This window comes from Capra hircus, chromosome 1 (assembly GCF_001704415.2).
Source record: "Capra hircus breed San Clemente chromosome 1, ASM170441v1, whole genome shotgun sequence".
NCBI classification, from domain to species: Eukaryota; Metazoa; Chordata; class Mammalia; order Artiodactyla; family Bovidae; genus Capra; species Capra hircus.
Window position 1 is genome coordinate 85,225,661 of NC_030808.1, and position 17,071 is coordinate 85,242,731.

The 17,071-nt window shown below is 34.9% G+C and overlaps 1 non-coding gene across 1 annotated transcript; it reads right to left on the bottom strand.

Moving 5' to 3' along the window:
• TRNAS-GGA lies at positions 6,160-6,231 on the bottom strand. Its single transcript has one exon. It is a non-coding gene; the product is annotated as a tRNA-Ser (tRNA).

The following is a 17,071-nucleotide window of genomic DNA, read 5'->3' on the forward strand; positions in this document are numbered from 1 at the left end:
TCACATGGACTGCAGCCTTCCAGGTTCCTCCGTCCATGGGATTTTCCAGGCAAGCGTACTGGAGTGGGGTGCCATTGCCTTCTCTTATAGAACTTGAGCTTTTCAATATGTTCATTTGTGTACATATAACATATATACATGTAGGCATGCATACACAACTATTGTTACATAAGTGAATATATAACGTACATATACCCATATGTGGCTTTCTTTCTCTTTCCTTTTCTATTTCCTTCCTCCCTTCATTCCTTTCTTCTTGGTAAAAAAGAAATAAATGGACATTCAGTGCTGTAATGAAGTCAACTTTTGTGAGAAGAAAACATTTAATCAATAATTAGTATGTACTGACGTTTTACCTAAAGGTATTATTTAAAAACATAACAGAATTTTATTTTTCTTTTTGCAGGAAAGTAGGATACAGGAAGTATAGGATGTTTAAATATTTTATGATCCTCTCTAGCTGTTTTTCATAGACTCATAGAAAGCCAGACCTGGAAGAAACCTAATGTAGCATATAGATTAAATTCCTCATTTTGTAGATGAGAAGATTGAAGCTCTTACCAGCTAAGGATCTTCCACAGGCAACTAGGATTTAAACTCAGACTTTCTGACTCCAAGTCAGTAGCTCAGCTCTATGAAACAACCAATTTAAACAAGACAAAATGAGTCTACAATTCCCAGCATAAGGTTAATTAAAAAGAAAATAGATCCTCTTCGTTTGGTGAAAAAGTCAGCCAGAGTAGTAACATATAGTTAAAGAGATTATGTTTTTGTTCATTTGTTTACATTTTCAATCAGTAGTTCTAATGAGATAGATATATATCGCTTAACCCATAATTTCCACTATAATAAAGCAAAAGAGTTGTGTCTAACCCTTTGAGATCCTATGGACTGTAGCCTGCCAGGCTCCTCTGTCCGTGGAAGTCTCCAAGCCAGAATACTAGAGTGGGTAACCATTACATTCACTTCTCCAAGGGATCTTCCCAACCCTGGGATTGAACCCAGGTCTCCTGCATTGCAGGGTGGATTCTTTAACAACTGAGCCACCAGGGAAGCCCAAGAATACTGGAGAGGGTAGCCTACCCCAGCCTACCCTGGTCCTCCCAACCCAGGAATTAAACAGTGGTCTCCTGCATTGCAGGTGGATTATTTACCAGCTGAACTACCAGTGAAGCCCAAAGAACTGTGGTTAGAACACATGTTCAGTTCAGTTGCTCAGTCGTGTCCGACCCTTTGCGGCCCCATAAATCGCAGCACGCCAGGCCTCCCGGTCCATCACCAACTCCCAGAGTTCACTCAGACTCACTTCCATCAAGTCAGTGATGCCGTCCAGCCATCTCATCCTCTGCTGTCCCCTTCTCCTGCCCCCAATCCCTCCCAGCACCAGAGTCTTTTCCAATGAGTCTTCGCATGAAGTGGCCAAAGTCCTGGAGTTTCAGCTTTAGCATTAGGCATTAGCAAATTCTGAGTTCTGATTCTACCTGGCACTTACTAACTGAGTCACCTTGGGAGATATAAAACTCTCTGAGCTTTAGTTTCCTTACTAGCAAATTGGGTATATTAGCATTTATCAGAGTGTTCGTCTGAGTATTAAGAAAGATGATGTACCCAAAGTGCCTAGCTCTGATGCTCAATAAGGTTCAACCCTTCACCTCTAAAATTTTAATAGCAATTGATAAGAAGGTGGTTGATGAACTTTCTGTGGTTATACTGAGATGATTGGTTGATATCTGAAATTACTTATAAGGTTGGACAACCATAAAAGAACACCGTTTTATTTTTGTTTCACATAAGATATGTGGTTTTTGGTCTACTGATCATTTGGTAGCTCTCTTGTATTCATTCTTGGCTTGTAGTTTCCAAGGTAAACTTCATGTTCCTTTCATTTCCCTAGTCTGACACATAAGGTGGTTATTAAGTGCTTGTTGAATGAATGTCATTGAACTTTTCATTAGGCATATGCTCAGTGCATATATTCACACAGAGGAGCATGTGTGAGTATAAACTCAGGGACAGGCACTTGGCCCATTTTGTTCAAAGCTGTACCCTCAGTGCTTAGAGCAGTGCTTACCACATAGTGAGTGCTCAAAAAATATTTGTTGAATAAATTAATGAAAGTGTATACCATCCCATTTTATATACCATAGGAAGCAAGCTATTAATGGTTCCTGTTTTTAAAAAGCACTTGCTTATACCAATACATCCAATGAAAGATTTAAAAACAACAGAATAATTGAAATGATTGTCTCTACTTCTACTGTTCAAGTATTCATATTCGTACACTACTTTTAGCTACTACCATTAGGAAAGAGAAAGTGAGATCATTTCTAAAACGAAACTAAAATTTAAAATTCTGTTCTTAAAGTCTTTCCACAAAGAAATGACACCACATGTCCTTACTATTATATCGAAAAGATGGTTCTGCATGTTTGTGACCTTTCCTAAGTTAATAAACAGTAAGTAAGAAATGTTATTCAAGTTTAGCTTGGTTTACATGTTTGTCTCCCCCTGTTCAACTGCAAGCTGAGATTAGGGACTGTGACTACTTTGCATCTGCACCTTCATCACTTGACACTGTTTGATATATACTTAGGTGCTCAATAAATGCTTGAAGGAGGAAGAAAAATGTTTGCTTGAATGAAATTTACCTAAAGTACTAAAACCTCTATTAAAATACAATTTTAATATCTTTCTCAAAAAATTTTCCCATGCTCTCTAAAGTCAAGATCATTTTCCTTTTAATACATAATTACTTTTGGAATGCATTTGGTCATTTAATGACAACTGAAATAGAGGAGTGCAGAGAGATAGCATCTATAATAAGGACAGGACTCTTTTGAGTGACCCGAGCATCACGTTGCCATCAAGTGTACAGTGGAGAGGACTAGCAGGCTCTCTTTCCAGTTCTTCTCTTATTCTGTGCCAACTGGGCCCTCGGTCTTATTGGTATCCAATAATCAGCCCGATTACAGCTAGCCCTGGGAGACATGACAGAAAGAGAGTCCTCATCTTGCATTAATTGCTCCTATTGAAACTATGCCACATCTCTCCAAGCTAGATGTTGCTTAGTATCCCTTTGATATGATAATGACATGCTTCTTAGCAGATGAATATGCAAATTAAAAGCAGTAATTTGGTGGCATGCACCTGCTGACACTGCACGGCTATGCTTATGTGCTCTGCTGTAACACTGCAGTCACACAAAAGCAGCACAGAGGTAAAATTAAATTCTAATGTCGTATATACTAAACAGATGCTTCCACTTTTCTTTGTATATCTACTTTTACAGATTTTGCCATTGGAATCTCAGTTCTCTTCTTGCAATTAATGGACATTGATGTGTCATACACACAAGCATACTCATTGCCATTTAAGGGGCTGATTTTAAAGAGGTGGCTTACATATATGCACATTAGAAGATGAACATTTCTTCTTCATAGCATAAAAGCTGATGACTTTACTCTTGTTTCACAAAGACCCTATTCATACATGGAATGCATCCTTGGGCTGCAAAGCTGAAAATCATGTTTCTATAGCAAAGATGTGCACTGAAATATACAGTTACTTCATATCTCCTATAAAGGATTCCAAAATGACTTGAAGAGGCTAGCAAAATACCCAGAATAAATACACTAAATTTCTCTGCTTCAGGCTAGCTGCAATGAATCAGAAAGTCTAAATGGTGATTGCTTAGGTGTGACTTATAATTACCCTCGGAACCTAAAAGTCTTTATCACTGTGTCATATGCATGTGGCTTAACCAGTCAGAATTAAACATTCTTAAGAATTTTATAAGGGGTGCTACTTCTCTAGTTTTGTTTTCCCTACCCTTAAGCCTAAGTAGCATTCACACAGTTATGTATGTGTGTGTATACACACACACACACATATGACAGTAGCTGAGTTGATTTGGATTGAACTCTTTAATGATACACATACAGATTAAACATTTTTTTACAAGGAGCATTTTATACTGTGTTTAATGATTATATATTAAGTAGATCAACTCCAATTTAATTAAATATCTCCCTATTGTTGGACATCTTTTTAGATTCTCCAGTTATATACATAATACCACAGTGAACATCTTCAAAACATATAGCATTTTCCTTCCTTTTGATTATTTCCCTAGAGTAATCTTCTAAAAGTGAGTTTTTCTAGATCAAAAATTAAAGCCATTTTTAAGATAAAAAAATTTTTTTTAAACTCTGGCAAACTATTTGTTTTATTTTACAATGTTATGGTTTTTAGAGACTTAGCAAGAGGGACATTTTTATGACTACATGATTGGAGACACAATTTTCAATTTCTTTATACAGACATGTTACATGTTGCCATCTGTGTTGATTTAGACCTACTTTGTATATTTTTATAGAAATCGTCTAGTAATCTCTATAATTAACTGGAGACTTCTATGAATTAGCTTCATTTTATAGTCCCTGGCTATTCTAAAAATATTTCCCCAGTTCTAGCTAGTTATTTACAGAACTATGAAGTTTTACATATGGATGAAGTGATTCATCGCTACTTAATATTGCCACTTAAATATCTAAGAGTAAATACTACAGAGAAGTATAATTCTTCTCTTAACATTTCAGTCTTATGCTATATATAGATTATTAAACTGAGGGATAAGAGATTCAAGGTTATTTCTAATCGCATAAATGTCATATTACTGGTGAGTTTTGTGGAAATAAGTATCTGTTATATTTATATACAATTTAAGTTTTTACTATGAGGAATTATATTCTCAAATTTTGAATTGTAGTCCTTGAAAAATACATAAAGTGTGTGCAACAAGAAGGAGGTAAAATTGTGGTAACTTTTAAAATTTCATTTTTATTTGTATTGTTCGATAAATGACTAATTTTGTTAGATCATTTACGGATTTTTAGACTTTTATTTTAATTATTTAGCAGCCACATCATCAACAAAAGTTTGACTTTTCAGCAAAATAAAAACTGTATATGCAATGACTTCGGATAATCTTGAAAAGAAGTGGGAAGTCATTCTACTCTTTTCTGTCTCATTTCTGCCTTTGAAATTGTTACAACTTTGATACCATTTTGAAAGGTGGGATATAAATTCTGAAACCCAGATTTTCCTATTACTGGAATAGTCCTTGTAATGGGAACCAGGAGACTCAGGTTTTAGATCAAACTCTGACATAATAAGGTGGGAAAGCATTTTATTTAACTTTTCTGGGCCTCAAATTTTTACTGAAATTTTTACTTTTACTGAAAGTAGTCATTCATTTAACAAATATTTCCTGGATACCTCCTGTGTGCTGGGAACTGTTAAAGGTGATGGAGATATAGCAGGGAATAAAATAAGGGCCCTCTCTTACAGAGCTTACATTGTCGTATGTGAGAGAGATATAATAACAAATAAGTACATTTAATATGAGGTGCCTGGAGCTCCACATCCCTCCATCTTCTCTGTCCTCCACCAGCAAGTCCTCAGAATGACTTCTCTAAGGTCAACCTCTGATTAAAGGTATATTTGAAAATATGAATAGACTAATTACAAGTTCTGAAATTGAATCAATGATTTTAAAACTCCCAACAAACAAAATCCAGGACTGGATGACTTCACAGGTGAATTCTACAAAACATTTAGAGCTATCCTTCTGAAACTATTCTGAAAATTTGTAGAGGAAGTAATACTTCTGAACTTATTCTTTGTGGTCACCATCACCCTGATACCAAAACTAGATAAGATATTACAAAAAGAAAATTATAGGCAAATAACACTAATGAACATAATGTAAAAATCCTCAACAAAATACTAACAAATTGAATCCAACAATGCATTAAAAGATCATACACAATGATCCAATGAAATTTATCCCAAGAAGGCAAGGATTTTTCAATATCCACAAATCAATCAGGGTGATACATGACATTAACATATTAAAGAATAAAAACTATATGATCATCTCAACAGATACAGAAAAAAACTTTTGATAAAATTCAGTGTTCATTTATGATAAAAACTCTCCAGAAAGTGGGCGTGGAGGGAACATAAGTAAAGTCAAGTTGCTCAGTCGTGTCCAACTCTTTGGGACCCTGTGGGCTGTAGCCTACCAGGCTCCTCCCTCCATGGGATTCTCCAGGCAAGAGTACTGGAGTGGGTTGCCATTTCCTTCTCCAGGGGATCTTCCCAACCCAGGGATCGAACCTGGGTCTCCCGCATTCCAGGCAGACACTTTAACCTCTGAGCCACCAGGGAAGGCCATATATCACAAACCTACAGCTAACATCATACTCAACAGTGAAAAGCTGAAAGCATTCCCTCTAAGATCAGGAACAAGATGAGGATGACTACTCGTGCCATTTTAAAAAAAATTATTTATTTTTAACTGAAGGATAATCACTTCCCAATATTATGCTTGTTTCTGCCATATATCAACATGAATCAGCCACAGGTATACATATTTCCCCTCCCTCTTAAACCTCCCTCCCACCCCCAACCCCATCCCACACCTCTAGATTGTCACAGAGCCCCGGGTTGAGTTCCAAGTCATACAGCAGAATCGCACTGGCTCTCTGTTTCACATACGGTAGTGTATATGTTTCCATGCTCCTCTCCATCTGTCCCACCCTCTCCTTCCCCCTGCCCTCTATGTCTACATGTCTGCTCTATATGTCAGTGTCTCCACTGCTGCCCTGCAGATAGGTTCATCTGTGCCATCTTCTAGATTACACATAAGTGCATTAATATACAATATTTGTTTTTTCCTTCCTGACTTACTTCACTCTCTGTAACAGGCTCTAGATTCATCCACATCATTAGAAGTGATTCAAATGTATACCTTTTAATGGCCGAGTAATATTCCAGTGTGTATATGTACCACAGCTTCTTTATCCATTTATCTGTCAGTGGACATCTAGGTTGCTTCCATGTCATAGCTGTGTAAATAGTGCTGCAGCAAACATTGGGGTACATGTGTCTTTTTCAATTATGGTTTCCTCAGGGTATATGTCCAGTAGTGGCATTGTTGGGCCATATGGTAGTTTTATTCCTAGGTTTTTAAGGAAGCTCCATACTGTCTTCCATAGTAGCTGTATCAATTTGCATTCCTACTGACAGTGCAAGAGGGTTCCCTTCTCTCCACACCCTCTCCAGCATTTGTTGTTTGTAGATTTTTTGATGATGGCCATTCTGACTGGTATGAGATGATATATCATTGTAGTTTTGATTTGTATTTCTTTAATAATGAGCAATGTTGAACATCTTTTTATGTGTTTATTACCATCTGTATGTATTCCCTGGAGAATTGTCTGTTTAGGTCTTCTGCCCACTTTTTGATTGGGTCACTTGTTTTTCTGGTATGGGGTTGCATAAGCTGGTTGTACAGCTTGTATATTTTGGAAATTAATCCTTTGTCAGTTGTTTTCATTTACTATTATTTTCTCTCATTCTGAGGGTTGCATTTTTACCTTGTTTAATAGTTTTCTTTGCTGTGCAAAAATTTTTAAGTTTACTTGGGTCCCAATTGTTTATTTTTAATTTCCATTACTCTAAGAGGTGGGTCTTAGAAGATCTGGCTGTGATTTACATCGTGGAGTGTTTGCCTATGTTTTCCTTTAACAGTTTTATAGTTTCCAGTCTTACATTTAGATCTTTAATCCATTTTGAGTTTATCTTTCTGTATTGTATTGGAAAGTGTTCTAATCTAATTCTTTTACACGTAGCTGTCCAGTTTTCCCAGCACCACTTATTGAAGAGACTATCTTTTCTCCACTGTATATTTTTGCCTCTTTTGTCAAAGATTAGATGCCCATTGGTGTGTGGGCTTATCTCTGGCCTTTCTATCTTGTTCTATTGGTGTAGATTTCTGTTTTTGTGCCAGTACCAAACTGTCTCAATGACTGTAACTTTACAGTATAGTCTGAAGTCAGGAAGGTTGAGTCCTCTGGCTCCATTCTTCTTTCTCAAGGTTGGCTATTTAGGGTCTTTCGTGTTTCCATAAAAATTGTGAAATTTTTTGTTTTAGTTCTGTGAAAAATGCCATTGGTTATTTGATAGGGATTGTACTAAATCTGTAAATTATATTTGGTAGTATAGTCATTTTCACAGTATCGATTCTTCCAACCCAGGAACATGGAATATCTCCATTTGTTTATGTCATCTTTGATTTCTTTCATCAGTGTCTTAGTTTTCTGTATACAGCTCTTTTTTCTCCTTAGGTAGGTTTAGTCCTAGATATTTTATTTTTGTTGCAATGGTATATGGGATTGATTCCTTAATTCCTATGTCTTATATTTTTGTTGTTACTATATTGGAATTCAAGTGATTTCTGTGTACTGATTTTGTATCTTGCGACTTAACTAAACTCATTGATTAGTTCTAGTAGTTTTCTAATGGTATCTCTGGGTTTTTATGTATAGTATCAGGTCATCTGCAAGCAGTGAGCATTTTACTTCTTCTTTTCCAATCTGAATTCCTTTTTTTTTTTTCTTCTCTGATTGCCATAGCTAGGACTTCCAAAACTATGTTGAATAACTGGCAAGAGTGGGCTCCTTTGTCTTGTTCCTGATCTTAGAGGAAATGCTTTCAGTTTTTCACCATCGAGGCTTATGTTTGCTGTGGGCTTATCACATATGGTCTTTATTATGCTAAGATAGGTTCCTTCTATGCCCTATGCCCAGTTTCTAAAGAGTTTTTTATAATAAATGGGTGCTGAATGTTGTCAAAAGCTTTTTCTGCATCTCTCGAGATTATCATATGGTTTTTATATTTCAATTTGTTAATATGGTATATCACATTGATTGATTTGCATATGCACTCTTGTCATTTTTGTTCAAGTCTTTGCCACAGCAATCAGAGAAGGAAAGGAAATAAAAGGAATCTGAATTGGGAAAGAAGATGTAAAGCTGTCACTGTTTATAGATGACATGATACCAAACAGAAAATCCTTAAAATGCTACCAGAAAACTATTAGAGTGCATCAGTGAATTTGATAAGGAATATGGAAATCTGTTGCATTTTTATACACTAACAATGAAATATCAAAAAGAAATTAAGGAATCAATCACATTTACCATCAAAAAGAGGAAAGTATCTAGGAATAACCTTACCTCAGGAGGCAAAAGACCTGTACTCAAAAAACTATAAGATGCTGATGAAAGAAATAAAAGATAACAGATGGAAAGATTGGATCAGAAGAATCAATAAACTGTTAAAATGAGTATTTTACATAAGGAAATTTAAAGATTCAGTACAATCCCATTTCAAATTACCAATGGCATTTTTAACAGAACTGGAGCAAAAATTTTTTAAATTTGTATGGAAACACAAAAGACCCTGAATAGCAAAATACTCTGGAGAAAGAATAGAGCTGGAGGAATCATGCTCCTTGACTTCAGACTATTCAAATCAGTATAGTAATCAAATCAGTATGGTACTGGCACAAAAACAGAAATATAGATCGATGGAAGCAGACAGAAACCCCAGAAATAAACCTACACACTTACAGTCAGTTAATCTATGACAGAAGGAACAAGAATATACAATGGAGAAAAGACAGTCTCTTCAATAAATGGTGCTGGGAAAACTGGACAGCTACATGTAAAAGAATGAAATTAGAACATTTTCTAATGCCATACACAAAATAAACTCAAAATGGATTAAAGACCTAAATGTAAGACCAGATATTTTAAAACTCCTAGAGGAAAACAGGCAGAACACTCTGACATATATTTGCAGCAGTAATTTTTTGGATCTGCATTCTAGAGTAGTGGAAACAAAAGCAAAAATGAATAAATGGGAACTAATTAAACTTAAACTATAAACAAAATGAAAACCTATGGAATGGAAGGGAATATTTGCAAATTATGTAACTCACAAGGGCTTAATTTCCAAAATATACAAAGAGCATATTCAGCTTAATATCCAAAAATTATACAATTAAAAAATGGGCAGAAAACCTAAATTGACATTTCTCCAAAGACATATGGATAACCATCAGACACATGAAAAGATGCTTAACACTGCTAATTATTAGAGAAAGGCAAATCAAAACTATGATAAGGTACCATCTCACACTGGTCAGAATGGCCATCATCAAAAATTGTATAAATAATAAGTGCTGGGAAGGGTGTGGAGAAATGGGAGCCTGCTCACACTCATTGGTGGGAATGTGAAATGGTGTAGCCACTATGGAGAACAGTATGGAGGTTTCTTAAAAAACTAAAAATAGACCCAACAGTCCCATTCTTGGCATATTTCCAGAAAAGATGAAAACTCTAATTTTAAAAAGTACATGCATCCTAAAGTTCTTTGCAGCACTATCTACAATAGCCAAGACATGGAAGCAACCTAGATGTTCATCAACAGATAAATGGATAAAAAAGATGTGATATATACATAAAATGGAGTATTATTCAGCCATAAAAAGAATGAAATGCCATTTGCAGCAACATGGATGGATTTAGAGATCATCATACTAATTGAAATAACATGAAGACAAATACGATGATATCATATGATATCACTTACAGTGGAATCTAAAAAAAATGATAGAAATGAAATTATATATAAAACAGAAATAGACCCACTGAAAACAAACTTAAGGTTTAAAGGGGAAAGGTTGGGGGGAGGGATAAATGAGTTAGCGATTAACAGATACACACTACTACATATAAAATAGAAAAACAGCAAGGACCTACTATAGCACAGGGACTTATATTTAATCTTATAATAACCTCTAATGGAAAAGAATCTGAGAAAGAGTATATGTATATATGTCTGTGTATATATATGTATATGAGGAGGCATGGCAACCCACTCCAGTGTTCTTGCCTGGAGAACTGTCCCATGGAGAGAGGAGCCAGGAGGGCTACCGTCCATGGAGTCACAAAGAGTCGGACATAACTGAGTGAGTAAGCACAGCACAAATATGTATATATGGATAGGGAAGTCAGGTCATTACGCTGTAGACCTTAGAGTGCTGTGTGTCAATTATACCTCAATAAAACTGGAAGAGAAAAATTAAAAATATCCAACAATAAAGTAATCCTAGATGCCATTTATTGAGCACTTACCATATCCAGGCACTATTCTAAGTGTGTTAAACATATTTAGACACTTAAGCCTCACAATAACATATGACATCAGAGCCATTATAATACCTTTTTTACATGAGGAGTGGACACAGAGAGGTATAGTGACTTTTTCATGGTCACACAGCAAATAAATGTGAGTGTTGGATTTGAACCTGGCATATGGCCTTAGAGCCTTTATCTTAGACCTTACATTATACTGACTCACTAGTATTTGTCTCGGTTGATTGGTGCCTCCTCCTCAAGTCACTTTCTTTGTTTGACTTTCAGGACAGTATGCTTTCCTGAACTTTTCCCCTATCTTCTTGACCTCTCCTTCCCATTCTTCTTGCCTGTTCCTCTTTCTGGCTTTCCTAAATATCAACACGAGTACCCTAGAGCCACGTCCTTCAGTGTCCTCTCTTTATTCACTTCCTTGGTGATCTGGTAACATTTCTCATGATCAAATGACTTGTGAATTCTGACAGCTCCCACAGTTTTACCTCCAAACCAATATTTTCACTGAAAGCCAGCCTTGAGTATCCAAATGTCTACTTGACATTTCCACGTTGAAATACACTATCTCAAGCAGAAAAACTGAACCAAACCCCTGATGTCTCCCCTCCACCACCGTAAAACAGTTTCTCTTCTCAAGGTTTCTTGTTCTTCCTTAAACATGCCATGCAGACTTGGACTTCTGTGCCATTTTTCGTTTTTCATGTCTTGTGAGAGAAAGTAAGTTCTGCTTCTTGATATTCTCCTTAAAAGTAAGGAAGAACTTTTTCTAAACACTTCCTGCAAAATTCTCTGTCTCTCTTGTGCCTCTCAAAAATTTTGACCAATCACTGATGAGAGGGCAGGGCTTAAGATTACCTTTTGGTTCAATCAGACTCATCTCTGGGGTGGGAGGGGAAAGCAATACTGCAGAAATCAGTGCTCTGGAAGGATGAAATGCTAGATGGGCAGCTAACAGTGTCCACCACAGACACCTCGGAGTAGAAGTGCTGGCTCTAATGATACTACATTATGCTGGAAATCTGCCATTAAAAATAAATTACTAGTCTGATGACTGAGAAATTATATCTAACTTCTGATTTAATTTCCATTTCTCTGAGTACTACTGAAGTGGAATACATTTTTATTTGTTAATTAATCATGTATGCTTCTGCTTTTTAAGATTGCTTGATCATATTCTGATTTTTTTTTTCTGTGGGGTGGTTATCTTTTTCTTGTTAATTATTAGGAGTGCTTCTTATGTCTTATATATAATCCTTTATTACATATCCTATATGGAATCCTTTGTTTTATATATATAGAAAATATTTTCTCCAAATATACTCCAAAGTATATTTATTCCAAATATGCTCCAAATATAGCAAATATTTTCTCTAAATATACTCCAAATTTATATATATATATATATATATATATATATATATATATATATATAGCAGATATTTTCTCCAAATATACTGTATGTTTCTCCAAATATACAAATTTGTTTGTGGATATTTTTTGGATCATACATAGGTTTTAAACTTTATCAAATCTATCAATAATTTCATTCTTAGCTTTTAGTTTTTCTCTTAACAGTGCGTGTCCTACTCCACTATTATAAAAATATTTTCCTGTATTTAATAGTTTAAAATGCAATTTTGATGATATCTTAAATTTGCTTTTATGGACTTTCCATTCTAATATTCCATTTATTTATGTTTTTCTGCCCCCAGTATCAATCTCTTTTAATTTTTTAACATGTCCTGATATTTTCGAAGGTTTAAAAATATACTCTACCTCCATTTTTCTTTACACTATTGACTATTCTAACCTACACATATATATTAAAATGAATTAGCTTTTAAGTTTTATTTGGTATTGCATTGAATTGCAGATTAATTTGAAAAGAATTGTGAGCTTTACTGAGTAATTCTATCCATCACTGAGGCCATATTTTACTACTTTCTTCATGTAAATCTTGTATATTATTATATTATATTAATATCCTATTTATTTTGTGGGTTTTTCCCCTTTTTGCGATTAAAGACAATATTCAAAATTTTTCTAATTGTTTTTAATTGGTCTATACGAAAGCTGTGCATTTCAAAATTGTTATTTACTATTTTAAATTTTCTCAGTTCTAGTAATTTTAATCATTTTGTTTGGATTTTCAAGATATAAGATTATATTATTTATAAATCATGAATTTTCTCTTCCTAACATTTATAACTCTTATTTAATATTATTAGTCCTATAATTAATATGATTTATTATTCTTTATTATTGCATTGCTTAGGACAGAGAGTACAATCTTGAATATGGAGACTTATTCCTGACTTTAATGGAGATCTTTATAATGTTTCATTATTGTTTTTGGTATATTATGAGATGCAGACATAAATATTTCTTGTTAAAGTGTGGAGGCTTATCTCTTTTCCCTAGTTTACTAAGAGTTTTAACAAAAAATGTTATTGAATTTTATTTTTTTAATTTGAAATATATTGAGACAACCATATTTTTATCCTTCTTTATTATTGTTACTAGAATGAATGACATAAATACATTTCTAAATGTTAAATTATATTTTCTTGACATATTATTCTTTTAATATTTTGCTATATATTTACCTAGAATTATATCACATGTTTTTATATGTATTTGTATGTGTGCTAAGTCATGTCCCACTCTGTGACCCCATGGACTGTAGGCCACCAGCTCCTCTGTTCATAGGATTTCCCAGGCAAGAACACTGGAGTGGGTTGCCATTTCCTTCTCCAGGGGATCTTCCCGACCCAGGGATTGAGCCTGCATCTTCTGCATTATCAGGTGGATTCTTTCCCACTATGCCACCTGGGAAGCCCCAGGTTTTTTATAGTGTGTTTTTATTATCATTCACTTGTAAATATCCTTCTTAGCTCATGAATTATTTTAATAGTTTTAAAAACTTTACCTAAATAGTTAGATTGTGTCTAGTCATCAGTTTGTTATTGATTTCTGATTTTATTGAACTGAAGTCAGTACATGTATGTGTAGTTTGTTTTTCTTTGAAATTTATTGAGATTATTTACTGAAGCATAATATGTGATAAATTTTTAAAAATAAATAATGGACTTGCATTTGAAATAAATGTGTATTCTTTTTTTTACTGGGCATGTATGTGTATACATATGCAATTTGTTATATGTATTATTAAAACCCTATGTACCTTTATTATTATTATTTTATTACTTTAATAATCAAATTCTAAGAGAGCTTCACTAAATACTCCCACTAAGATTATGGATTTACCTATATCTACTTGCATTTTTACTGGGTTTTGTTTTATATATGTGAAAGCTGGATGGTTAGGTACATAAAATTTTTGTATTTTATTGATTTTTGTATCTTGACAGATTATTCTGTTTATAGTGTGAAATCTTCCTCTTTGTCCAAATAAATGAGTTTGACATCTTAAATCATGTTAATATTATTTTAACTAATCTTTTTCTTGGTTAATTAGCATCTTTCTGATATACCTGTGTCCATCTCTTTAATTATGCTGTGTGATTTTGTTTTGGAAGTGTCTCAGCGAATTAGCCGGAGAAGGCAATGGCACCCCACTCCAGTACTCTTGCCGGGAAAATCCCATGGATGGAGGAGCCTGGAAGGCTGCAGTCCATGGGGTCGCTAAGAGTTGGACACGACTGAGTGACTTCACTTTCACTTTTCACTTTCATGCATTGGAGAAGGAAATGGCAACCCACTCCGGTGTTCTTGCCTGGAGAATCCCAGGGATGGCAGAGCCTGGTGGGCTGCCGTCTATGGGGTCACACAGAGTCGGACACGACTGAAGTGACTTAGCAGCAGCAGCAAATTAGTACATAGTTAGATAAAAGTAAAATCTGACAATCTTTGCCTTTTAATAGGATAATTAACATTTTACATTCATTGTAATTATTAAAATATTTGGCCATATTACCACTAGTAAATATTTAATATTTACCTTAAAAAATTTTTTTTTCTTTATTTTCTCTGTCTTTTGGGGGAGGGGTTTAATTTCATTTTCTCCACTTTTTCCTTCTCTAGAGATTTAATAATTACATATCTGTGTCTATTTCTGCATTGGTTAGCCATGAATTTTTAAACTCATATGTTTAAATGTATATAAGTGAAAGTTGCTCAGTTGTGTCCGACTCTTTGCGACCCCATGGACTGTATACTCCATAGAATTCTCCAGGCCAGAATACTGGAGAGAGTAGCCTTTCCCTTCTCCAGGGGATCTTCCCAACCCAGGGATTGAACCCAGGTCTCCCACATTGCAGGCGGATTCTTTACCAGCTGAGCCACAAGGGAAGCCCAAATGTGTATAACCTTTTCCTAATAAAAGAAAATGAACCACAGCATGCTGTCATTTCTCCCTTCAATGACATTGGCTTCACCTTCAGCTTTCATATTGAACTCATTTGGAGTTCTGTTCCAAATTACTAGTATTTTTAAAAGTTCGCATGATTGTTAGCATCTACACTCAGTCAAATGTCTCACTGGTTTCTCTTTCTCTGTTTTTTGTATTTAATGTGTTTCTTTCTCCTGAAATCTTTTTTGTTTTCTTTGACTACTTCCTTGAACATTTCCTTCTGAATGGATTTCCTAAAAAATACCTTCATTGTGTCTTAATATTTGGCGCTCATTTAGTTAGACTTAGAATTCTGCATTGTTCAACTGAGAAAGTGACATTTTTGAGTAATGACTTGGAAATAGTGAAGGAGGGTGCTATGTAGTTATCTGCGGGAAGAGAAGTGTAAGCAAAGGCAATAGTGAGTGCAAATGGCCCAAAGCAGGAGCAGGCGTGGTGCATTCCTGGAATACACATAAGTGTGGTATTTCATTTAATGATACTCTTTCCAATCAGCCTGTAAACTTTCTGGTCATGTCTGTTTTATTTTCAGCTGTAGCCCCAGAACCTTTTAAAGTATTTAGCATATATGCTTAATGGCTCAGTCACGTCCAACTCTTTGTGACCCCATGGAACTGTAGCCCATTAGGCTCCTCTAACCATGGAATTTTCCAGACAAAAATACTGGAGTGGGTCACCATATCCTACTCCAGGGGATCTTCCAAACCCAGGGACTGAACTCACATCTCTTATGTCTCTTGCATTTGCAGGCAGATTCTTTACCACTGTGTCATCTGGGAAGCCCATTTATCATATAACATTTGTTCAATGTTGGTTGAATGAATGACCAACCTGAAATTTAAAACAAAACCTCCAGATCATGACATCTGAGCAAACTCTTATGTTTTAAAATCAATAGTAACAACAAGGAGAATATAACCATCTCCTTTACCTTTTAAAATTGAATGTTGAACAGAACAAATTGTGTGTCTGCCACTCTACTATCAACACACATACACACACAACCAAAAATCATTTTTTAAAATGCACCTACTTCCAATAATCTACATTTTTCACTTTTCCAACTCCCTTTTGATTAGAGATCTTATTGAAGATGATATTTGCTGTCTATAAAGTACACTTTGATTCTGTTTAACCCAATAATAAAATTCTATATAAGTAAGAAAAGACCTAAAATCATCCACAAGGAGAATGAGAACTAATGTTGTAGAAATTAATATCCATGGTCATTTTAGAGATCTGAGATCCTATAATGAAACAGTACTCCTTAGGTTTAGCTTTATATATTATAAAGTCTGAATAAATAGCTTTATGTGATGAATAAAAAACATAGCAGGGATTTTAGACTGGCCTCATCTGATAGGCACTTGACTGTCAATAACAAACAAGTTTTAAAGGAAAGATGGAGAGTTAACAAATCATCAATTTTCTTTTTGAAACCCATTTCTAAGCATTTATAATTCATCTCTTGAGACTTTAGTATAGATTACATGAGGTAGAGTTTGCTAGTACTTCACAGAGTGACAATTCCAAGCACTGTAAAATTCTCCTTAGGGAGCAATTACTCTAAATGGATGGACCGGTGAAAAGAGTAGTTACTGCATCATTGCTTTCATAACCAATCACTAAAATCACC